Raw genomic sequence first — 27,101 nt, forward strand, 5'->3', positions numbered from 1 at the left:
ACTCCTCACGGTTCGCAGTGACCCGTATTCCCAAATATTTCACATCCCCGGATCACCATGCGATAGGTGAACTGCGTGGCTGCAGGGGTGAGAGGGAAGATTTGGGATTTGGTCCAGTTAATGTGTATGCCAGAGTGCCCCCCAAATTTAACAAATTCACAGAGCAATGCGTTCAGATTGTGTTGTGGTTCTTTAACATATAGGGTGATGTCATCAGCATACAGGGAGATGAGGACATGTCGGAGGAGGCATTGAAGACCTTTATCATGATGGTGCTGCCTGATCTTAGCGGCCAGGGGCTCCATGGCAAGGGTGAAAAGGAAGGGTGACACCAGACACCCCTGTTGAGTGCCCCACGAGAGGGAAATCGACTTGCAGTCGGGGAGCTGTATAGGAGTCGGATCCAGGCCACAAAGCTCGCTGTGAAACCCATACATTGCAAAAAAGTAAAAAGGTAGTCCCATTCGACCGAGTCGAAGGCCTTTGTGGCATCGAGGAATACTGCTGCCAGGGGTAAGTGCGAGTCAACGGCCTGAAGTATCAAGAACAATGTTCGGAGGTTGTGGGAGGTCGCCCTTCCCGCAATAAAGCCCGCTTGGTCTGGTAGAACCAGATTTTCCATCAGTAAGGTAAGGCGATTTGCTATGAGTTTTGCGAGGATTTTTGCATCCGTGTTTATGAGAGAGAGGGGCCTATAGGATACGCATTGATCAGCGGATTTACCCGGTTTAAGCAACGATGTGATCAGTGACTCTCTCATAGTAGCCGGCAGGATCTGCACTTTATGAGCCTCGAGGAATACTTCTCTTAGCACCGGTATGAGTTGATCAATATAGATTTTGTAAAACCCTATGGGAAGGCCATCCGACCCTGGTGCCTTACCGGATTGCATTTGCATGATGGCTTCGCGGAATTCGTCATCTTCGAACGGTGCCAACAGAAATTCCCGGTGATGGTCGCCCAGCCAGCCCAAAGCTGTATCCTGGAGGTAGGGGGAGAAGTCGGGTGAGGCGGTGCGGCGAGTGCTATACAGGTCTGTATAGAATGTGGTAAAAGTGTTTAAAATATCAAGACTGTGTCTCACCCCATTATGGTCCACCACGTCCATAACATAACTGGAGAAGCAAGGCTGTCTAATATAGTTTGCCAGTCCTCGGCCGGGGCGCCCACCCTCACCATAGCGGTGAGCAATGAAATATTTCCCCCTAAATTTGACTTCTCGATCTGCAGTGTTAGTGTAGTCTGTAATTTTGTCCCATAATGTGGCCTTCTGCGCCCCACTCTCAATAACGCTCTCAAGTTGCTTTATCTCAATTTCTAGGCGATGCAGGTTTCTACGGATGTCTTTGAGTACCCCAAAGCTTTTAGCCATACAGGAGCCACGATTAGTGGCTTTGAACGCTTCCCATATGGTTCCCACATGAGTGACCGTACCCTTCTTCCTAGCAAAGAAGTCAGTAATTTTGTCTCCTATTTCGGTTTGAAAAACACTACCCAGAAATGCCTCCGGTACTAGTCTCCAACAACGTGGGGTAGCGATTAGGTTGGGGGGGCCAACTCCAGGCACACCGGTGCATGGTCTGAGTATGTGCGGGCCAGATGCTCAACCGAGAGAATCCACGGGGCTACCCCGTGGGAGCATATCCAATAATCCAGTCTTGACCATGTCATGTGACCAGCTGTGTAGAAGGTGCCTTCTTTGTCATAAGGGTGTACATATCTCCAAGTGTCCACCAGTCCATGCTCAAAGAATAGACCAGATAGAGTGTCTTGTGTGTTAGTGTAGTGGTGCGGTAGGGGATTTGAGCGATCCACAGCGGGACGCAGGGCTGTGTTGAAATCTCCGCCCCAGATAACATGCGAAGACCCGACCTTTATTATTTGTCCCCAGAGTGTGTTGAAGAAGTGTGGATCATCTGTGTTGGGACCATAGCAACAAGCTAAGGTGACTGTGTGCCCAACGTACCCCAGAGTAAGCAGTACCGACCAGTGGGATCGCTGTACGTGCCCCCTTGAATAAAGTGTGTGTTCTTTTTAACTAATATGAGCGTACCGCGGGAATATTTCGAGTATGAAAACTGCACACGGGCCGATGCCCATTTGCTACCAAAACAGCTAGGGCGGCGGGGATCGGTATGTGTTTCTTGCAGCGTTGCTATCCATATGTGGTGGCATTGCTATCCATTTACGGGGGGTCGCGTAGTCCCCTGACGTTCCATGTCAGCATTTTAATGCATAGTTGTTCATTGTGAGTTGCCATTACATTCACGTTGTGCCATTCAGCTGGGTAGCGCTATGTATGTAGTCTGTGTGGCTGTGTCTATAGGTATTGATGCTATATCTAGTTTCTGTAAAGTAAACATATTACAAAAGTTTAACATTTCCATCTCAGAGCCTTTCTCCAACAGTAGCCCAACAGTGCCAGTTACAAAATAGCTAATAAACTCCCCTACCACCTCCACCCACAACATCACCCCAAACGTGCCGGCATTCAGTCGCCCACCCAATCCCGTTGAACCGTGAGAATCTTCCCGTAGGACCAAAGGGGCCCGGTGGAACAGTATTAAAAGAAAAACTATAAGCAGTCTAGAAATCAAACATTTCGGGGGATCTCCCATAATGGGGGAGGGCGCCAGTGGGTCATAAACCTTCCCGGGCCCGAACCTCTACCTGCTATATTGTCCCCAAGTGCCACAAAGTGACAGGTGGGGGAACGCAGTGGGGGGGGGGGGAAGGGTGCCTGGCGACATAGGGTATAGATCTACCTGTGGAATAAAAGGGAACATCAAAATTCACGTGTACAGCCATTATTAATGTTCAAAGACCAGCCGGGCACTCAATTGTCTGTGACCATCTCAGGTACAGGGAGTCCCTTCTGAGGAGTGGCATGGGCCCCTTCATGACTAAGGTTAATGTTATGTCTTGCAGCATCATAAGGCACCACTCCATTAATCCTTATGAGAGTGAGACGGCAACCCCAAGCCTTCTCAGAAAAGAACCATGGATTCCTGGGGTCGTTATGGAGGCGGTGTAGGGGAGCGGGAGGCATTATCGTGTCTCGGTGAGCGTCGCTGGTTGGCTTTCAGAAAGTCTTCAACTTGCTGCGGAGTTGTACAGAATATGTGTTTGCCATGACTCGAAATCCAAAGGCGTGCGGGATACATGAGGGCATATTCTATTTGAGCTTTGCGCAGCTTCTGCTTGACAGGAAGGAATTTCCAGCGCGCCTCCTGAACCGCCACAGTAAAATCAGGATAGATGCTGAAAGTAACACCTCAAATTGCAGTGGTTTCTGTTCTCGGGCATTCTTCAGTGCTGCATCCCGGTCCCGATAATTCAAGAGACGGCTATGATGGGTCTAGGAGTTTCGCCTGGCGTCGGCCGAGGACCGAGGGAGCGGTGTGGTCGCTCAAGCACAAGTTGCGGCGAAAAAGATGCAGCACCAAAGGAACTTGTTAGGAGCCGCTCAACATAGTCCTCCATGCGCCCCATATTGGTGCTTTTCGGGAAATCCAATAATGCGAATATTGTTGCGGCGACTTCTCGCCTCAATGTCTTTGTTTTTGCCGCAATGACCTTGAGGAGTTTATCCATTTGTGATATCTCTTGTTGCATCTGCGCAGTAAAATCTTCGTTTTCAGAGATGCGACGCTCTGCTTCTTTCAGTTGCCCATCATGGTTATCAACTTTTTGAACTAGGAAATCAACGCGATTGTTCATTGTGTCCATTTTCCCTGGAAGGTCGGTGAGGCAATGCTGAACTGCCAAGAGTAGAGTCTTCATGTCGTCGTCAGGGGATGGCGAGGAGGAGGCCGGGCCTGGTCCGCTCCGGCCAGATCAGGAGCTGTAGAGGTGGATCTGATAGTAGACTTTTTTGTTTCAAAAGTGAGCCGGGGATGTCTCCCGTCTGGCTTTCCCATTGTCGTGTATTTATTTCCAACTCTCTCAGTTGGCGTAACTGCTGCAGAATTGTGTGCAGAAAGGTGGTCCCAGAATTCAGCCTGCCCATTCGGGGGTGCAGCAATCCAGGCTAGTAGTATGCGCTTTCCATGCGGGTGTTGGACACAAGCACCGGAGGCTAGAGGTGACACCGTGGCTTTGCGCACCTTTACTGGGACTGGTACTAGTCGCAGTGCTGTGGGCCTCTCTCAGGCCCGCAAGTGAACAGTTTGCAGAACCTGACGTCAAGGATGTGCGGGGTGTACTCCAGGCAGCAGGTGCATCAAATTGACTACATCTACACAGCAAGGTCGCAACCAACCATTTCGTCAGCAACGGCGCTAAACTCTCTGTAATGTTCCCTAGGCGATGATTATGGCGCATATGTTTCTTCGCCAGGAGATCAGAGTCCAGCTAACAATGGGGGCTAAGAAGGCTTTCACCACCATATAGCAAATGGCTGGACTTGTGTGGGTGGTACCACAGTATTGAAGCAACAGTCTGTGGGGGGAAAGGGTAATGTCATGCCCCCACCATGTCAAGCTTAGCTTCCAGGCCACAGACGACCCCCCGCGCTCCTCCGCTCCAGCTGCTCCAATAGAATCACTCACCCAACAATTCCTCCTGCCGGTATGGTTGTAGTGTAGAGGAATCCTTTCTGGCAGTGGTAAGTGCGTAGCGCGCCCTGTACGCGTGGGAGACTGGGACCGCAAATGCCGATGTCAGCCGATCCCGAACCCCCGGCGCACCACCCCCACTATTTACAGTCACCTCGGCAGTCAGTTACAATGGGGACCGGGGTGAGGGAAGCACGTCCGCCCAACCGGAGTCTTCGAAGGGCACAGCAGGGAGTGCCCAAGCACCGCGGGCGACAGTGCAGGATACAGCCAGCGTGGGGTAAAAAAATGGCGCGCTCTCACCAGATCAACAGGTTCCAGGCAAGGCTCCTCTTATGTAGCGGTGTGTACTCGCAAGGCGCAGCTGCCACCTAGATTCACGCAGGAGCAGTGGGGAACAGCAAGGATCCGAAGATGACGCACCGGAGCAACCAGGGAGCGAGCCCAATGCAGACGGGGCCTCTCACCACGTGGAATCCTCGGGGCTCGAGTGGTGTCTGCAGCCGCTCAGCCCCTCCGGTGCACTGCCCCCGCAGTGCGGCGGCACTCAGGCAGGTGAGAAGAAAGGTCTCCCGAGCCAGGGGAGCTGCGATTTTTTCCTCAGTTGTTTCGGAGGCCACAACAAGCTGGCAGGTAGTGGCGCAGCTGCGGTAATGGTAGAAATTGAGGATAAATTAACGGATAAAGTCGTCAGGCTTCCCGAGCCTCACAGGTGTGCGGCCACCATGGATGTGCGACACCTAGCGCCCCCCATCTACCAATCAATAGTTGTATTTGATTCAGACCTCTACTGATGTCAACAAATGCAAAATATAAAGTAAAAACATTATTTTTATACAAGTTAAAACAATTTTTTAAAACTTTTTAAAAACTTGAACAAACTATAACAGACAAATTCATGGTAATATATATGGTAATGGACCCAGCATCTCTGGTATGTGAGGTTATTCACCATTCTAGGGAGAGGACTTGAAATTGGTGGATATTGGTGCGGGAATGCGAGCCAACAGCTCAAATACCGGCATGCCTGTATCCCTCCTGTATCTGTGCCTCCAAAATCAGCCAAACCCCATAATGAGAGTCTTAGTTAGATTGTGAAACCAATTCTCAAACACACTGCATCCAGGAAATCCTGATTCCTGCCTGAGATCGATTTTGAGGTACTGAACGGGTAGACTTAGATAAAAAAACAAAAGGTCAAGCATACAGAACTCCTGTGGAGAATTTAAAGTGATAATTTGTATTGTTCCTATGATGCAATTCCAGATGCAGGTAAACACCAAAATCCTGGGACTGGAGATAGATCACTTGGTCTGGGCTAGCGTGCTAAATATTTACAGCCGAATAAGCTGAGCAGTGTAGCTACTGTGGATCTTATTCAGTGGGCGTTATAAACAACGAATCATCATGTGTAAACGAGTTCCCTTCAGTTATTTTGCCGTCAGAAGAATTATTAGGATGAATAAGTAAAAGCGCATTCTAAGACGCTTTCATCGCATAATTGCCAAAACAGAAGCCCAAAGATATCTCCTCCCAATCTGAGTCCCACATTGGATTCATAGAGTACACTGCATTACTGAGCAGAATCTGCACCAAAAACCAATTGTACGAGCCAGACCTCCATCAAAAGGCCGTTCTCACTGTACCCCATTGTTTAAAGCCTTATCTTATCAAAATAAGCTCTTCACTTTGGCACAAGATTCTAACTTGTCTTTTCTGGTACAATGATCGTCACCTGTAGAAGGGCCTCAAAGGGACACGATTCGCAAACCCATTTGCAGGTGTAAGCTCAACTTACTCCCACAATACGAGGGCAAGGTATTCACAAAGAGAGACCTTGCATGCATAAATCTTTCATTTAAATACGTGCAATGTTACCCCATGATCATACAATTATTAATATTGTGAGTGAGTAAATCCGCCTGAAGGGATGGGAAGTTGTTGTTCCAGGTCAGTGTTTCCCTGGGAAGTTTGGGAACATACACAAACTCGAGAGTTTTAAGGCATTACTAAACTTTACTTCAACCCATTCCCATGCTGAAAAGAGTCGCAGATTTACTCCTGCCAAAGGTAGAGGGAAAAGGGAAGGAAACACTAATTGAATTGATGGGCATATAAGGGATAGGGTCTCTCCAAGGGGAAAATGTTATCCCTGGATGGAAACAAAGTGCCATTGCATATATATGATAGTATTTTCCCATTTGCAACTGTGCACTACATAAAAATGTACATGTAGAAATTCCTCGTGGGTTTGGAAATCCATTTTGTATGTGTGAATATATGTAGTTGTATCTGTGTACCGGAAACCCACCTCGAAAGCAAAAGAGCACTAAACATTTTACAAGTTTTTTATGGAGTGTGCCAGAAAAATTGTAACTTTGTGAATTTCTAACATCAGCAAATCTAAACCCATCCTTCATCGAAACGACCATGACTAATTCACCGTAAAAATATGGGCAGGGCCCATAGACCATCGAATGACCGACCCAAACTAAAGCCCAGTCGTTTTCTGACCAACCCATGCAAGGTCATATACCTTCAGGTGTTGGTTTACTCATTGCCGACACTGACCGTAGCCGGGGCGTTGGCTATGATTAAATACCACATTCTAACACTATGTTAGGATCAAGCGTGATTACGTTTCACTATGTGGAGAATAATCTTATTGGGATATCACACCCGGTTGTGCGTGAAAACTTATGACGTTGGCATCAGGTAACATCCGGAGGACCGTAACCACACATCTGCATAGATATCGAACCCTGATGAAGTCATGATTACAACGAAACACGTGTTAGCTAATTAGAACAAGGCCATTTGGAATAAAGCCATTATAACATTCAAGGCCAAGTACAACAATTGAATACTGGATTCTTAAGTTTTGCGTGTGCCAATAAGGCTGTATCAATCCTCATTCATTTTTGACTCCGTTCCTTTGTGTATGCAGATATATACAAGCCCTTTCTACGTATCATATTTCTGAAATCCTTGTAGAACTATTTGGAAACGACAGTTTTCTTTACTGTGTGTATCACTAGCTTTACGTATTAAAGCTAAAAATGTCATGTTACATATAATGTATACTTCACGTGTGCAATGGGTGGCTTTCTTTGAACCTTGTTTATTGTAGATGAGGTGTGTTTTATTTTGTATTATGTTAATTGGGGAAAAAAATTACATGAAATGTTTTTCAGGTCATTAGTGCATGCCTCATTTTAGACAGAGTTGCTAGATCTTGCGTAGGTCAGGATTGTGTGAAATGAATTGGTAAAGAGTAATAAAAACAAGCATGTGCAATGCAATCGGTCTCGCCTTTGGGACCTTATATGTATTTTGCTATGCAGCACATTAGTCTGGGTGCTGAAACATCTACTGTTCTTTAACATGGAGGGAAAGTAAGCACCAAACTGCGTGACATGCCTGATATGGGAACACATGGACATTGCCTTTCAGTGGGAAATGGTCTAGTCCAAAGCTTTGTTTTTAATATGAAATCAGGGCCTTCGGTGGTCATATCACTGAAAATACAATATTTGAAAAAATATTATTGTCTACTGGTGCTCGTGGAAAACAATTTCTATGGACTGGAATCTAGAGAATGCAAAAGTGATTCTGGTATTTTACTGACCTCTGCTGGTCGTTTTCTATCAAGAAAGTTAAATAGAGGCAGTTGCCTGAAAATTAAAAAAAAAATAAAGTCCCAAAGCAGAAAGCAATCCTGGTATTTTACTGACCTCTACTGGTCATTTTCTATCAAGACAGTTAAATAGAGGCAGTTGAGCAAGCAGAAAGCAATTCTGGTATTTTACTAACCTCTACTGGTTGTTTTCTATCAAGACAGTTTAATAGAGGCAGTTGAACAGAAAAAAAAGTCCCTAAGCGGAAGCAGACAAGTCCTAGGGTTGATCTCCAGAGCCCACAAAGTACATACACATATAAGTATACACTAAAGTATATACTAGAGGTCTCAAATGCTCGACCTAAAAATCCGGGGGCCTGGTACGCCCGCAAGACATTTTCCCACCACTCTGATCTACTTCAGAGTCAGGGATTTCCAAATGTAAATTAAGCCAAGGGTCACAGGGTCACACATGGCTGTATGAAAATACAAACAGGTTTAGGCTGTTATGTTCGACTTGCAAAGTTCTCCAGAGATTTATAACGTGCAGCATTATTTGCACTATGAAAGCAGGTGGCAGAGGTAAAACATTGGCAGTGACAGACTGAAATTCACAAAAAAGTAAGACAGATTTTGAACATAGAACAGCAGTCTGACATGAATGGAAAATAATGTAGCTGGAGTCAGAATAGGGTGGGTGCTCAAACTGTCTTTTCTGGCTTATTTGAATTTCCAGAATTCCATAAAAGAATGGGGGTAAAACTGTGTGGTATCAGACTATAAATTGTCCCTCTTTTTATAACAAACGTTCTTTGCTTTGCTGGCTGATCATCAATTATCCCCAAACCCGACCTCCTCGTCCCAGTCCTTATTGTATGAAGAGAGGTGCCTTCTCCATCAAGTCAGTTAGAAAGTGTTTTTACAATGTTGATTGTAGAACACCCCCCCCCCTATCACGCCACCTCTAGTACACCCTATTTTCCCTTCAACGAATGCTTTGTTGGTCGCATCTCAGGCAGGTTGGTTTGCCTCTTTAATGTTTTACTGTGAATACTTGTTTTAAAATGTTTATTACAATGCGCAATGAGTATGAGATACAGTTGGAATAGACGCGCTTCAACAAGTTCTCTGCCTGGGGCATGTTAATTTTACAAACATTGCTCAAGGAGCACCGGGCACAGGAATGCCTGTGGCATGCTTATTGGATTACTACAGAGTTCGGAGTGATTAATGTTGAAAACTCTCAGTCTAATTGTACCAGCCTTCCTGTAAAGCTCGCTTTCTAATACATTTATTGCCTGAAGGCCAATCTGTGCAGACAGACTGCTCTAGTACCCGCATCCATGTTCGGGACTGGGATGCAGGGTTTCTGATGCCGGGTGCACTGTCCTGAGAATAAATGCGCTAGGACCCTTGCAATCATGGGAGGACTCAAGCTGGAAGGTGTTATGGTGTGGTTATTAACAGTTATGATGTAATCAGAATGTAGTGTGTGATCGTATGCCGAGGAATAAAGATGTCTGTTACAGAGCTCCGTGTGCAGCATATTAATTTGCAGCTCCCAGGCTAGAGAGGAAACGACATCTGGCGATGAATAGGGAATAATTCCCCCCAAAAAACTAGACTGCTCTCCCTGACAGTTTGCAACGGTACACCAAACTGCACGTGCGTGCCATGTATGCCCCAGTGGATGCAAGGCAGTCTGACAGCGGCGTATGTGGAGTCGAAGCCCTGCTACAGCCCAGACACGGCTGTTGAAGAAGTTGAAGCCCTACAGAGGAGCACATTCGAAAAGCCTGACAGAATCTGCTGGTAAGACTGGAAGAAGAGACAGTACCACATTCTAAATTGGAGCCATTATCCACGTAAAGCAAACGGTACAGGCAGTGATAACCAGGCACGAAAGTAGAAACGTACTTATCAGCACGAGCGAGGGAAGTGCCACACGACCTCGAATTGGGTGGGACGGTCCAGGCCCAGTTGAGAGGTCGCTGCGTCCACAGAGGGAAGTGGCATCCAGCGCAACGAAAGTCATTGGAATAATGAACATTTTCAATGGCTGCAGAAGAGAGCGCGAAGTACGATGCAGATGTGTTTCTGAAAACGAAACCATGAAAAAGCAGAATATTGGCGCTAGGTGGACTATATGGATCGAGACGTTCAATGACTTCATAAATGTCCTAGAAGAAGTAGATGATAAGAACATCATTGGGTATTTAAAGAACCTTGCTGGTGAAGGAGTAATGGAAGTGCTGATGAAACTCTTGGAGACTGATGCAATATCATACAGTCTGATCAAAGAAGCATTGGGTACCAAGTTCAATCCGATGCTGAATGTCGACTATGAAAGGTACAATTTTAATCAAATACTACAACAAGCTGGTGAAACGATGGATGAGTGTGTTGAGAGACTTGATGTGCTTACAAAACACAGTAAGCTCAGTGAATTCAATGATGAAGAAGCCATGCGCCTTAAAGTCATCGATGGTTGTCTTTCAAACTTCTTCAGATGATGCATCTTGAGAGAGGCACTCAGTTTAGATAAAGTGCTAATGGCTGCGAGGGCAGAAGAATGTGCAGATCCACAGGCAGCTGATATGGAAGCTGCAATAGCGCAAGGTGAATCAGAGTTGATCATGAAAAACAAAAACACAAGGTAGATGCACACAAGTCTATGTCTCCGAAGAAAAAGCAATTGTGTTTCCGATGCGGATTTCCATTTCACCATGAAAAAGCAAGTGTCTAGTCATATGACAAATGTGCAGAGGTTGCGGGAAAGAAAACCACTTCATAATGGTTTACAAAGTGAGGGAGAAAACAATAATGTCACACCGAAAAGAGAAAATGGACACCAGAAGGTTCCAGAAGCATTCACGCCAAGCCCATAAGGCTAACAAGCAACATCAGTTATGAAAAGTAGAAACCTGGCAAAGTTGATCGACGTCAAGTTCATCCTACAAGGGCTCTTCAACGTCATTATCAAGCGCAAGTAAAGAAGATGGATGTGCGATGGTGGTATCGCCCGAGGAGCAACAGTCACATGAAGGTTTGGCTGCTAGCAAGGAAGAACAACAGACAAAGGCATAGCACCAAACGAAACAACTAAATTCGTTTGGGACTGCATCAAGATTACAATGAAGGTCAATGGTTGCCCCATAATCATTATTATAGACAGTGGTGCATCGATTAACATCATGTCATTTGAGAAGTGCAATAGCCTGTCTCCTGTGCCTCGCCTCAACCCACCGAACAAGGTATACACGTGGGCTGCTTCTAAACCGTTGCAGAGTCAATGGGCATTCACAGCAAAAATGCGACAGAAAGCAGAATCAGTGCAAGCACCAATTCATTTTCTTTAAGGAACTTCATTCAGTGCATGCTTACTCTTGCTACTGCTGCTGACATGGTACTGATATCTCTCAATTACAACCCACACACTATCTGAAATTGTGAGTTAGTTCCTGTTGTTTCATGGCCTAGGAAGGCTCAAAATAATGAAAGTGCAACTTCATTTTAATGAGGACATTCGCCCTGTTGCCCAGCGGCACAGCAGAGTAATTTTTCACATGTAAGAAGCCGTTGTTAAAGAACTAGACACATTGTTAAATCATGATATCATTGAATGCTCTACCGGTTTTACACCATGGGTTTTGCCCATGGTTGTAGTGCCAAAACGGACAGTGGAAGTGCAGTGTGCATCTGCGTTGATAAGTGCCAAGAAAACAAAGCAATTGAGTGAGAAAGACATCCTGGTTACATATAGCTGACATGATCATGCAACTGAACGGTGCCACAGTCTTCTCCCGTCTTGACCTGTACAAGGGATACCATCAACTGGAGTTGGAAGAGAAGGGTAGGTATGTTACTACTTTTTCGACTCATGTTGGTTTGTTCAGATACAAAAGGTTGAGTTTTTGAGTTTCGTCAACTGCAGAAATATTTCAGGATGTTATACGGTTAATAATTCAACCTGTCATGCATGCTTTTAATTACAGTGATGATATACTGGTATTTGGAGCAACTTACACAAGTATGCCAGTTACTTGCACTCAGCGAAGTGTGAGTTTAACAAGACCAAACTTTCATTCTTTGGGCACATATTCTCTGATGGGGGAATGAATCCTAACCCAGATAAAGTGCAAGCACTATCAGCTGCTTGCCCTCCACAAGATGTCATAATGCTACGATCTTTCTTAGGCATGGCCAGCCATTGTTCAAGGTACATTTGTGACTTTGCTACTGTGAGTGCCCCATCGAGGGTCTTGACAAATCAAAATGTACATTTCCAGTGGTATGCTGAATGTGATCAAAGCTTCAAAAGAATAAAACCAACGGTTTTACCCAGACACCCAATTCCTATGCCCCAGATGTCGGTCACCGGATGCCGACTTCTGCCACATGTTCTGGAGCTGCCCCACACTACAATCAAATGGTAAACAATCCACAAGACACTCCGAGTTCTTATGGGTCTACCAAACATGAACACTTGGGAGGCCAGAACACTAGGAGTCTTCCGGAGACAGAAACAGAACAAGGTGTCCATCCGCTTCATATCACTAGCAACGCTTCTAGCAAAAGAGGCATAGCAATGTTCTGACGGTCCCCTATGGGTCCCCCGATAGCGGCTTGGGTGGGAGCAGTACACAAATAGGCAGCAGTGGAGCAGGAAACACTTAGGGAGGAGGAGGTAAAAGGGATGCGCAAACACCCCATATCCATGGAGTGGACCCTATTGTTGCATCAAATCAAACAGCATCCCACACGTGACGAGTCAGACAACTCCACGCAAGCCCCAGTTGACTCGCAATCACAAGCCCAGACTGAATGCGCACACATCTCCACTTCAACAGCAATAGACACGTAACAAAGAACGACACAGCAATCACGTACCACACAAGACAGCTAGACGAATAACGACGGCTGGACGGATCCCCTGTAGCAGAACTCTGTCACACCTGCCAGCAGGATTACAATAGCCCCGGCACCCCGTCTGTCCCATATGCCCAAGGTCCTACGAATACTACCCCAGTTTCACCCCCCAGTTCATTGTTGACATTGGTTACCGATACGATTGTATTGGGTGCAGATAGATATCAATCCAGATACAAGATTGTAATGCCCAATGTCGATTATCACATGAAATGAAGCCTTTTTCTCATGTAATGTAATGCAACGAGTTTCTATTACAGAAATGTTAATACAAATATTTCAACAAAAAGATATAAAACTTGTAATTGAGAATGCAACCGAGACAGCCTATTTTGACCCCAAGTTACATACTGAGATCCCAGTAGATGTGAGCCCAGTGGGGCTGGGGTCAATTCTTGCTCAACATAATGGTCATCCGAATGCTCAGAGATACATTGCGGCTTATGCCCATTGAAGCTTGTCTGACACAGAATGTGCCTATTCTCAGCCAGAGAAGGAGAGTCTAGTTGTAGTGTAGGCCTACGAACATTTTCATGTGTTTCTATGAAGAAAACGTTTCACTATCATTACAGACCACCAAGCGCTGCTCACTATTTTTGGAAACCTAAAAGCTAAGATACCCCTTGTATTGAGAGGTGGGGGTTATGACCGCAAAAGTACGACTATACAATTGTACACCAGCCGGGTAAAGATCGGAATCCTGCTGATTACTCGCTTTTCATGAGTACCGCTATATCGTCACAGTTCAACATCCAAAACAGCTGAGGAGTACATCAACTTCATTGTGAGGTCCAGCATACCAGCAGCTCTATCCATTGAACAGATTATTTATGCTACTAATGCCAATAAGAACATGCTTATCCTCAAAGACAGTGACAAGTCAGTTGTGGAAGAAGGGTGCTCGTCCTTTTGCTGACGATGTTGAGTTTCCAAAAGTCAAAAATGTACAGGATGAACTGTCCTTGACCAGGGAAGGTGTTTTATTGAGAGGGTCCAGAATCATCAGACCTGAGAGCCTAAGACAGCAAGTCATTGAACTAGCCCATGAAGGACATTGTGGCATCGTAGCCACCAAAAGAGCCCCAAGAGACCAAGTGTGGTACCCATGCCTAGACAAGCGAGTTGAGAGGGAACTAAAAGAATGTCATCTTTGCAGCTGCCTTTCCCCCAAAGTAACGCGTCATCCATTGAGAATGTCTGACCTTCCTTCACAGGCTTGGGAAAGAGCTGCAGTTGATTTCTTTGAGCCGTTAGGAAATGGACATCTTCTCATGGTAGTCATTGATGAGCTTTCCTTTAGTAGAGGAGTTATCATCAACAACACATGACAAGGTCATGGTATGGCTGGATGACATCTTTGCAGGTTGAGGTATTCCCGCCATTCTCGAATATGACAGTGATCCACCATTCAGTAGCAAAGAATTGACAAGTTTCTAGTCAGACTAAATGGCAAGCATCAAAAGAGTACATCTCTGTGGCCCTAAGCCAATCATGTTGTGGAATGATTCATGAGTACCCTCAAAAGGTTAATTCAACGAGCATGAATGGAGGGGATCAAGTTAAACCAGGTCCTGTGTCAAGCCCTCCATGCTTATCATTCAACTCCACACTCCACAACTGGTGAGAGTTTTGCCATCTTGCTATTTGGGCAAACCATTGGAACTAAACTGCCACTGTGGACAGTTTTCCGTTCCATGAATGCTGATATGGTTCGGGTTACAGACACTTCTCGAAAGTGCAAATTGAAAACATATGGCAATCGGCGTCGACAAGTTCAGAAAATAGTCTTCGGTGAAGGCGACTAGGTCCTGGTCAAGTAGAAATGAAAGCGTAAAACAGACACTCAATTTTGCTGTTGACCCTCTGAGGGTTGTGCTGTGCGAAGGACACATGGGGATGGTACATTGTTCCATAAAGTCCATCACACAGGACTCCTCAAAGTTTAGGCACCTACCTAGACACTCGTCAGCTCCTTCAATTATGAATGAGGTGATACCGCCTAACAGTCTAGATCAAGAATCAGAACTTGTGCCATCGGTGCACAATCAGAGTGCATTGCAACCATCCATACCACTCGATCTGGCCAGCTAGTGCAATTGCCGCGACGACTTATTGAGGAAATGTAATGTGACTGTTTCTTGTACTTTTTATTTAACAAAGGGGGAGATATAGTGCCGTGAGACTATGTGCCCTAGGACCCTTGTGGCTCTGAATTGACTCAACAGAGGAATTACGTAACTTGCTGGGAGGTTTTAAGTGATGGTTATTAACGGTTATGATGTAATTAGAGTGTAGTGTGTTATCCTATGCTGATGAATAAAGATGGCTGTTACAGAGATCCATGTGTGGCATATTCATTTGCATGCTTCCAGGTTGAGGAGGACGCTGCACCGGGCAGTAAAGTGACAACATTTCATGAGATAAGATTTTTTTCAGTAAAAAAGAACCTCCTTGTTCCGGGAGCAGTTGATTGCGCTTCAAGAGATTGATGGCAGTTCTACGTCCTGAGGGTGACTGCAACCATGGAACAAGGCAAACCCACCCAAAAAGAGGCACTGTGTCAGGAAGAGGAGGAGAGGGAACTGATGACCTTTTCTAGAGCTGACCACAATTCCATGATACAGGAGGCAGTTTCTTCTACACTAAGTGCGCCTGGGGCAAAGAAACAATGCATGGATGTTAATGACAATGAACAGGAGACTGGTCCCAAAGGAAAATTTGTATTGCAGTCCACTCACCTGACTCCCAGGCTCTGCGGAAGCTATAAACTCTGCCCAAACGCCCGCTGACAAACCCCTAACACTCCAGAGTGATACTACAAGTGCAAGAGGTTAATCCCCATGGGACAGGGAGTATGGAATGAGAAAGGGAAGGTTCCAAGATACTGGGTGACTCAGGTCCTAGGTTGTGCTCAGGGATGACTGGTTTGACAGGGTACGGGTCAGGTAGATGGGTATCTTTAACTGAAAACATAATGTAGCTCTAAGCACAGAAAGACACAGAGGACACTGTTTTAGCAATGGGGAATACCTTTAACCACACTCAAGTGTTATCAACTGGGGGCAATATATTAGCAATGATTTCCTAATCACCTTGGTGAAAGTTAGCAGCCACTACAGTTGAACAGCATTGCATATGGTGTTTACTTCCAACAGTGTATATGATAACAAAGCTGAAGAACCAAGATCCACACAAGAGGATCTCTGGTTGAGGGCAAACAAAAAAACACAAAAGAAACCAACGTAAAGTCCAATAAATACAGGCGGGGTTTCGGTTGATATCACAGAATGAAGATTCAGTGCACTGACCTTAATATGTTGCAGTTAAAGTTTGATGGTAGTCTCCTTTTGATTATTTGTCAATTTCATTATGTTCAGTACATGAGTTGGAGCTGCTAGCCCGCGGTGTAGCCGGTGCGGGCAGTCTGAAGGGCGGATGCCACCGCCGGCGACAGAAATGTGCAGGTACAAAGAGAAGTGATGCACTTGGTTCACTGAATGCAGTATGGTCGGGAACAGCAGCCCGAGAGGGTTACACCACTGCTGATGACAGGAGCTGAAGAAAAGTGGAATAGGTGTAGTAATGAGGGGCTCAGAGAGCTTTACATGGGGACCTCTCTCAGGAGGAAGCTCAAAGCCAAGCAGGATCTGTCAGGATGGGTGCAGTATCTATAGACCACACACTATCCAAGATGGCCACCAAAGTCGGAAGACTAGCGGGATCTTGCAAGACCTCGCACTGTATCGGCATGAGAGGGACAGGAAGGAGGCCATCACCAAGGATTAATAAATGGACTATAAGGGTCTAATAACCCAGGGAGCATAAAAGCCAGTAAGGAGATGGAAGGGAAGATGTCAACCCAGACTGGGGTGTAGAATATCATTAACAGGGAATTATGCATATGGGAATATCATGTGCCTGAGGGGCTTCAGTAGTGTTCGACAACGGGCACAGGAAGAGTGGGGTGTGAAGATATGTGCAAGGTGTTAATTTTAAGCAGATGCTAGTGCACATTAGGTAAAGTTTATTGCATTTATCAAATCATTTTATAATACATATGACAGCTTCTAAATGAACTATAAACAAGAAACATGCATATCTACCATTTTTTGGTACACATTATGGTGGTCGATCATTAATCATAAATAAAGTCAATTTTAAAATGAATACGTCAGGTAAGTTAAGAAAGGTTATGAACCCAGGCTTCTATAAGCAAGGTCTAAAAATGTCATTAAGGCACTAATAAAAATGGAGATTGATTGTTAAAAGAATAGTTAATGGCTTCTCTATTGGATCGTATATTTACCTCGCTAAAAATTGTTCCCAAAAATTGTTTGCATAGACCCAATAGGTTAGGGTAGATAGATACAAATGCTATGTTCTATAGTCTCTGACTTAAAACCACATAAACAACATGAATCATCGCCCTATATATGTGGCTTCAAAGTCCCTTCAATTTGATGCAAAGGAATATAGAAGAGCTTAAATATTTATTTTTGTTAGTTGCCCCAAGGTTAAAATAAAGGTATGGTTGTCTTCAGACAAAGTAAAAATGATGTGTTAAATCGTTGTGGTGGTGGATCTTCCTCTCGAGGATGCACATTAGAGAAGTATTGGGATTTAATCCTTCAGTCCAGTCAGAATGTTTTTTTGCACAATATGAGGACCATTTAGCATACAAATTACCTTTTCAGAAGGTTCTAAAGAACATGGTCCTTAAAGAATGGAAGAATGTTGATAGGTCAGCAGTACCTCGCTTCCTGAATAACAGCTATTCATTGGAGAAATTGGATACAAATTTTCCTAAAGTTTTCAAAATAAACTCTGTTCTCTCCAGTATGGTTTATCATCATTCCTAGATTATGAAGAAGAACTGTTGCCAGATGGAGGAGATAAAAAGGTAGAGAGTGTCTTAAAGGGAGTCTTCGCATCAGCAAATTGTGTAATCAAAGCTAGTTCTTATGCTGCATACACAGCTCAGACACTGTTGAAGGATTTCCAAACCCTTTTTTAATTCCTTATGGTCAGCGCTAACAGCAACAGGAGTCACAAGGGTGGCGAGAAAATCACACTTTGGTTAAAACTGTGGAAACTAGCCTCCTTATCCGAGGGTTCCGAATCAAATGTTGACTTTTTGGGGACAAAACTGTTTGGAGACAAGCTCAATGACTTGGCGAAAACAAAACTTCAAAAGAAATATCATTTAGACCTTTTGCTGCAAATAAATGTTTTTTTACAAAAGAAGATAGCTCAAGCAGCACAAACTTCTTGCTCCTTTCGTGGCTGAGCTTGGAGTAGGGGGTTGGACTTTATGACGTGGTAAAACCCGACCACAAGATCTCTAAAATGTATGTTTTCTAACATACTGATACATACTGAGGGACAACCCCCTTTTTAGGTCTCAGCTTGACGTGGCAGTGCATGCGCTGCCCTCGGCATACGAGGCTTCTTTGAATCGATACGATTCCAGAAGCCTCGTCCCAGCTCCGCCTTCAACTGTGATTCATGCGCGTCGTTTGGCATCACGAATTATGCCAAAAGGCAGTGCAATGATTGCACTGAAGGCATGTCAGTCCCTCATTGTTGCCACCCTGTCTCCTTTGATCCACGCCCTGTAGGATTGGATCGTTTATTTGCGGAGGGAAAAGGCCTCCTTCAATTACTCAGTAAGCACTGTATAATTTTTAGGGTAAGTGAGGGCGGCCCTACTGCCCCTATGGGGCTTGCTCCTAATCCTGGTGCGCTTCTGTCGTTTTGCATAATCCTGGTGCGCTTCTGTTGTTTTGTATTATGTTGTGAGGTGTGTTTGTTTCATGTGAGCGTTTTGTTTGTAGTAGTGCCCTGTCCGTGAATTTTCGCACGCCCCGCACGCACTCCGCTGTCCGTGCCTTTCCAGCCCCCTCTTGCCCCCCTCCACCGCCACTTCAAATGCTTGTTAGAAGTTGCGTTGGTCGCTTCTATAGGAGCCCTTAAGTTGGACCTGGGAACCATTATTTCTCCCAGCCTCGCACACGGAAACATGAATGTGTGTGTGTGTGTGTGTGCTTGTGTGTTTGTGTCCATGTGTGTGTGCCTGTGTGTGTGTGTGTGTGCGCATGCGTGTGTGCGCATCTGTGTGCGTGTGCATCTGTGTGTGCGTGTATGTGTCTGCATCTGTGTGTATGTGTGCATGCCTGTGTATATGAATGCATCTGTGTGTGTGTGCGTGCCTGCGTGTGTAGTGGAAACATGCATTCTATTTCCCTTCTTATGGGACCTTGTTTTCTATTGTCCTCGGTCACATACAGTTAATATTTCATAAAAATGCACATGATTTTCAAAACAAATCTGTAAACCTGCACCAGTAGGTTTACACCTACGCGTGGAAGTATACGTATAAATTTTTGGTAATTCTTATACAATTCTTTATGTACTGGTGGGACGCTGCGAAAGGTGAAGCTTTCTCATGGTGCTTGCAAGCGTAAACCGTTTTGCACACATAATTGTGTATAGTTTACAATTATGTGTGTGCATATGTTTACCAATGGCATTCACAATTGCTAATTTGTTTAATCTTCACTGAAAAAAACATTATTTCTACGATGAAAAATCCCTGTCCTTACTGCTAACAATTTTTTTTTACTTCCACTTTGAAACTAACTCATCCCTGCCCTAGACTAGAGTCAATTTCTGAAAGTTTTCAGTGTGGAAATAAGCACAGAAAATATTTGTGTACATCCACAACCTCACAACTTTGTGGATGTGCACAGTATTTCAACAACTTCATCACCTTAGAGCACGCAATCCCCTCTCACGAGGGCAGACTTACTGCTGCGTAACATTGTAAAATATTGTGGTAACATCACTTGTGAGCTAATGGAGGTACCAATGTAAATTCATATATCGTGAATACTAAACAACGATGTGCACTCTGCATGTGTACACTGAGTTTATACGTCCAAAGCGTTGTAAGGCTGTACCTAAAATGATAACTAATACATTAAGGTCCACGGTAAAACACTCAAAACAAATAGCCCGCAACTGTAAAAAAATACAGAAATGTCTTCACATACGCTTAACACATAGATTTAATTTCTAAAGTCCCTAACTTTTTATTTCTTGTTATAGTTAAAGATAGACCGCAATAATATTTCTTACAAAAAAAAAAAGAAAAAATCTGCCATTTTCAAAGAATTTCAGGAATACTCCTGGGAAACTACAACTGTCTCAGATTACCAAGAGGGATTGCCGTGGATATCTGAATAGGTACACAGACTGTGCAAATGTGCATTCCCTCTCTCAGAAACGGGAAAGAGCTTATATACATCTTCCTGTGGTTGAACTGGGTCTGTGCACCCATCACATTTGTGGTTGTTCACAGACATCAGTTAGGGGAACACATGTGCCACCCAGGGCTTGGCCCGTGGTGGCCCCGACACTGGCTTTTCTAACCCTGCTCTTGAGGGTCATTAAGCTGAGACAGGAACACATATTAAGCAGAGCTCTGGTAGTCCAGGCTCCTTTTTGTAGTGTACACTCCTTCCATTTCTGTGGCACCTCAGCTGCAAATATGAGGCAGCTTTGGGGCTAAAGGTTGCAAAAGGGAGTCATCCATGTAATGGTATCAAGACCAGAGGTTGTATTGTCACTTCCACTGCACCTGGCATTTTGCCGCAGTGACGTCTGAGGGGTTGTCTCCTTCCGTTCCATCCTAAAACAAGCATTGAAAATGCAATAGGTCTCGCCTTTGATTAAGTCACAGCCATTTGCTTTGCTAATGGTATTTTATAGCAAAGCAAATGGCTTTTTTACTTTTAGCGCGAGGCGCGCACGCTAATTGCAACGTAGACAAAATTGCCTGTCTTCTCCTTTTACAAATATTGAAGCTCCTTAAACAGGTCTGACATTAGTCTTGCTAGGGAATGTTGCCACTGGTAAAGCTATTTAGCAGTTTTGCGGATATTTTGTACGCAGGTTGTCTACGTTTTCCATATTTTGCTTTTTTGATTCTTATGGACTGGGGGATCGTGATTTTTTCCAGGCTGTAAAGCATGGGGTGATTTTTGGCTTGTCTCTTCCAGCACACAATAAATTGGTGTTGAGATCGCCTCTGCATGGGATGAGATGCTATGTCTATACCCAAAATGTTACTGAAGGCTGCCTCTACTTCAACGGCTCATGATTCACAAAAAAAAAAAAAAAATCGACAAACTAAAAAGACGCATGCACCATAAAATTAGGCTGCCACAAATCCCAGCATGCCCCTTTACCTTCCACTTATCACTAACCCAATCAACAGAATTTCAAGTCAAACACTCAGACAGGAACCAAATACTAGCTTTCTACTACTCACTCTCTACTACTCACTCTCTACTACTCTACTCACTCTCTACTACTCTACTACTCTCTCTCTACTACTCACTCTCTACTACTCACTCTCTACTGCTCTCTACTACTCACTCTCTACTACTCTCTACTATTCACTCTCTACTACTCACTCTCTACTACTCACTCTCTACCACTCACTCTCTACTATATACTACTCGCTCTCTACTACTCACTCTACCACTCTCTCTACTATTCACTCTCTATTACTCTCTACTATTCTACTACTCACTCTCTACTACTCACTCTCTAATACTGTCTACTACTCACTCTACTACTCTACTACTCACTCTCTACTACTCTCAACTACTCACTCTCTACTACTCACTCTACTACTCTACTACTCTCTACTACTCTCTACTACTCACTCTCTACTACTCTACTACTCACTCTACTCTCTAATACTCACTCTCTAATACTCACTCTCTACTACTCTACTACTCACTCTCTACTACTCACCATCTACTACTCACTCTCTATTACTCTCTACTACTGCTCACTATCTACTCACTGTCTACTACTCACTGTCTACTACTCACTCTCTACTCACTCTCTACTACTCACTCTCTATTACTCTCTACTACTCTACTACTCACTCTACTATCATCTCTACTACTCACTCTCTACTACGCACTCTCTAATACTCTCTACTACTCACTCTCTAATACTCTACTACTCACTCTCTACTACTCTCAACTACTCACTCTACTACTCACTCTCTACTACTCTCCACTACTCTCTACTACTCTCTACTACTCTCCACTACTCTCTACTACTCTCTACTACTCTCTACTACTCTCTACTACTCACTCTCTACTACTCTACTACTCTCTACTACTCTCTACTACTCACGCTCTAATACTCACTCTCTACTGCTCTACTACTCACTCGCTACTACTCACTCTCTACTACTCACTCTCTACTACTCTCTACTACTACTCACTGTCTACTACTCACTCTCTACTACTCATTCTCTACTACTCTACTACTCTCTACTACTCTCTACTACTCACTCTCTACTACTCAACTACTCTCTACTACTCACTCTCTGCTACTCACTCTCTGCTACTCACTCTCCACTACTCACTCTCCACTACTCAATCTCTACTACTCTACTACTATCTTCTACTCTCTCTCTACCACTCTCTACTACTCTCTACTACTCACTCTCTACTACTCTATTACTCACTTTCTTCTCTCTACTACTCTCTCTCTACTACTCTCTCTTACTCACTCTCTATTACTCTCTACTACTCTCTCTCTACTACTCACTCTCTAATACTCTATACTTTCTACTACTCACTCTCTACTACTCACTCTCTACTACTCACTCTCTACTACTCTACTACTCTCTACTACTCACTCTACTCACTCTACTCACTCTCTACTACTCACTCTACTACTCTACTGCTCTCTACTACTCACTCTCTCCTACTCTCTACTACTCACTCTCTACTACTCACTCTCTACTAACGCTACTCACTCTACTACTCGCTCTCTACCTCTCTCTACCTCTCTACGCGCACACATATGCACATATATATATATATATGTATATATATGCATATGCATTACCTACTGGCGGTCGCCAGTAGGTAGTTATAGTTAGGACCACGTTTCCATAGGAAATCCGCAACATTCTATTTTGAATAACTTTGGCGCCGGTCGACGAATCCTCGCGAATTTTTCAAAATAGGTGGGGCGCTACGCTCCGCTCCTACCCTGAAAGTCTCGGGGGGATTCGTCAAGCGGGGGCTGAGATAAAAGGGGGGTCCCAAAACGCGTTTTTCCCATGCATTTTTCCATAGGACCTTTAGACAGGGCTACAGCCCGAACGGCTGAACAGAATTACTAGAAATTTGGCAGAGAGGTAGTCCTCAGGTCAAGGAAGTGCCTTTTGTAGGTTTGGTGTAAATCTGTTCAGTAGATTCTGAGAAAATAGCCTTTAAATCAATATATATATCTGAGCCAGCTTACGGTGCGCTTACGGTACGCTTACCGTACGCGTACGGTGGCGTGCGCGAGCGCGATTCTGATTGGCTCTTAGATCTTAGTAAACATTCGAATCGGCCGAAACCAGGAAGCGGCGGCCGCCATTTTCTCTCTCGCACTGAGAGTGATGTTTAAAATATAAAGCACAAAAACATGTAAAGGGGCTGTTTAGACAGCTCCCACACACATAGCAATGTTGAGGGAGTCCCCAAAGATCCCCCAAGGCCAAAAACGGAATTTTTATTTTTTCGCTAATTTCGCCGATTACGCTTACCGTACGCGTACGGTAAAAAACTATATAAAAAAAAAAATTATCCACACTCTCCCCACCCCGTGTGCAATTTGTTCCCGAAGGGCACCAATTGTGCATGGCTTATTAAAGATGAGTTAAACTAAAATATTAATAAAAAAAAATAATAAAAAAAAAAATTATCCACACTCTCTCCACCCCGTGTGCAAATGGTGCCTGAAGGGCACCATTTGTGCATGGCTTATAACATATACGAAAAATTTAAATATTACCTTTCAAAACGAAGTGCATCATATGTCCTCCATCAATCAATCAATCAATCAATCAGTGACACTTATAGAGCGCGCTACATACCCGTAGGGTCTCAAGGCGCTGGGGAGGGGTGGTGCCGCTACTGCTCGAACAGCCAGGTCTTCAGCTTCTTCCTGAAGGAGAGGTGGTCTTGGGTCAGGCGCAGGTCGGACGGGAGGGAGTTCCAGGTCTTGGCGGCCAGGTAGGAGAAGGATCTTCCTCCTGTAGTCGCTCTTCGGATGCGGGGGACAGCGGCGAGGGCGTGGTTAGCTGATCGGAGGTGGCGTTTGGGAGCGTAGAAGTTGACTCGGCTGTTGAGGTAGCTCGGGCCTTGGTCGTGTAGGGCTTTGTGTGCGTGGGTGAGGAGGCGGAATGTGATTCTCTTGTTGACGGGGAGCCAGTGAAGGCCTCTCAGATGTCCGGAGATGTGGCTGGATCGTGGGATGTCGAGGATGAGTCTGGCTGAGGCGTTTTGGATCCGCTGGAGTCTCTTCTGGAGCTTGGCGGTGGTCCCGGCGTAGAGGGCGTTGCCGTAGTCCAGTCGGCTGGTGACGAGGGCCTGGGTGACGGTCTTCCTGGTCTCTGTGGGGATCCACCAGAAGATCTTCCGTAGCATGCGTAGGATGTTGAAGCACGCCGAGGAGACGCTGTTGACTTGTCTGGTCATGGAGAGGGAGGAGTCCAGGATGAAGCCCAGGTTTCGTGCATGGTCAGTTGGTTTGGGTGCGGTGCCCAGGGCGGGGGGCCACCAGGAGTCGTCCCAGGCGGAGGGTGAAGGGCCCAGGATGAGGACTTCCGTCTTGTCCGAGTTCAGTTTCAGGCGGCTGGTCGTCATCCACTCGGCTACCTCTTTCATCCCTTCGTGCAGGTTGGCTCTGGCGGCGGCGGGGTCGTTGGTCAGGGAGAGGATCAGCTGTGTGTCGTCGGCGTAGGAGATGATGCTGAGGTGGTGTTTGCGTACGATGGCCGCGAGGGGGCTCATGTAGACGTTGAAGAGAGTGGGGCTCAGGGATGATCCTTGGGGGACGCCGCAGATGACTTCGGAGGCCTCTGACTTGTACGGTGGTAGGCGGACTCGCTGTGTTCTTCCGTTGAGGAAGGAGATGATCCATTCCAGCGCCTTGTCCTGGATTCCGATGTTGCTGAGGCGCCGTATTAGGGTGCGGTGGCAGACCGTGTCGAATGCCGCGGAGAGGTCTAGGAGGATGAGGGCCGCTGTTTCTCCGTTGTCCATCAGGGCTCGGATGTCATCTGTGGCGGCGATGAGGGCGGTCTCGGTGCTGTGTTTGGCTCGGAAGCCGGACTGTGAGGGGTCGAGGGATCCGTTCGTCTCGAGGAAGGCGGCCATCTGCTTGTTGACGGTCTTCTCGATGACTTTGGCTGGAAACGGGAGAAGCGAGATGGGGCGGTAGTTCTTGAGGTCGGTGGGGTCCGCTGTTGGTTTCTTGAGTAGAGCGCTGAGTTCGGCGTGTTTCCAGCTTTCAGGGAAGATGGCGGTGTCGAAGGATGTGTTGATGATGTCTCTCAGGTGGGGTGCGATGACAGCGTCGGCCTTGTTGAAGACGTGGTGAGGGCAGGGGTCGGTTGGTGATCCGGAGTGGATGGAGTTCATCGTGCGGATGGTGTCTTCTGTGCTGATCGGGGTCCAGGCGTGGAGGGTGGTGGTGGGGGGGGGTGGCTGGTCGGCCGTGGTGTGCGTTGGTTGGTTGTTGAAACTGCTGTGTATGTCCGTGATCTTGTTGTGGAAGTATGAGGCGAGGGAGTTGCAGAGGTCTTGTGATGGGGTGATGTCGTTGTTTCCTGCGTTGGGGTTGGAGAGCTCTTTCACGATGTTGAAGAGTTCCTTGCTGTTGTGTGCGTTGTTGTCCAGCCGGTCCTTGAATGCTGTTCTTTTGGCGGCGCGGATCAGCTGGTGGTGTTTCCGGGTGGCCAGTTTGTAGGAGGTCCTGTTGTCCGGTGTCGGGTCCCTTTTCCAGACTTTCTCGAGGGCTCGGCAGTTCTTCTTGGAGCTCTTGAGTTCGTCGGTGAACCATGGGGCCTTCTTGCTGCCGGGTCTGTTGGGCGGGGTCCTCAGCGGGGCGAGCTCGTCCGCGCAGTTGCTGATCCACTTCGTGATGTTATCGGCGGCCTGGCTGGGGTTCGCTGAGCTGGCCGGAGGGTGTTGGCTCAGGGAGGTTGCGAGCTGGTCTGCTGTGATCTTGTTCCAGCTTCTGCGGGCGGTGTGTTGCTGGTGTTGGTGGGTCGTCGTTCTCTTGAAGGTGAAGTGGACGCAGCTGTGGTCCGTCCAATGAAGCTCTGTGGCGTGGCTGAAGTCGATGTCTGTGCTGGATGAGAAGACGGCGTCGAGTGTGTGTCCGGCGAGGTGGGTGGGGGTGGACACCAGTTGCTTGAGTCCCAGGTTGGCGAGGTTGTCGAGCAGGGCGCTGGTGTTGTGGTCGTTGTTGTTCTCCAGATGGAAGTTGAGGTCTCCCAGGAGGATGTAGTCAGCGGAGGGGAGGGCATGCGGGCTGACGAAGTCGGCGATGTCCTCGCTGAATTGCGTGCGTGGTCCAGGGGGTCGGTAGATCAGGGTGCCTCTGAGGGTGGTCTTCGGGTCGGTGTGGATCTGGAAATGCAGGTGTTCGGCGGTGGTCAGGGTGTTGTCGGTGCTGGTCGTGAGACGGATGGTGTTCCTGTGGATGATGGCGATGCCTCCTCCCGTCTGGTTGGCGTTTCGGTCCCTCCGGACGATCTTGTAGCCCTCTGGGATAGCGATGGCGATGTCGGGAGCTGAAGAGGCGTTCATCCAGGTCTCCGTGAGGAAGGCAACGTCAGGGGCTGTGGCGTCTAGGAGGTTCCAGAGTTCGATGGCGTGTCTGTGGACGGAGCGGGTGTTGAGCAGGATGCACTTGAGGTGGGTGCTGCTGGTATTCGACTTGGCGGGTGCTGGTACGGGGCTGGTCCGGATGCTGGAGAACTTGCAGGCGTGGCAGCTGAAGGGTCCGTGGGTGCGTTTTGGAGTGGCTTGGTGGCAATCAGGGAGTCGGCCGGTGTTGAGTGCGGTGAGGGTGGCGGCGGAGTACGTCAGGCGGGTCGGTCGGGGTCCTCGTGGGACAGGGGT

General features: G+C 46.3%; 1 pseudogene; it reads right to left on the minus strand.

The window, feature by feature from the left end:
• Positions 1-27,101, minus strand: part of LOC146870373 (putative E3 ubiquitin-protein ligase MARCHF10) — a 422,534-nt pseudogene that overhangs the window by 298,120 nt on the left and 97,313 nt on the right.

This window comes from Triturus cristatus, chromosome 1_1 (genome assembly GCF_964204655.1).
Source record: "Triturus cristatus chromosome 1_1, aTriCri1.1, whole genome shotgun sequence".
Classification (NCBI taxonomy): domain Eukaryota; kingdom Metazoa; phylum Chordata; class Amphibia; order Caudata; family Salamandridae; genus Triturus; species Triturus cristatus.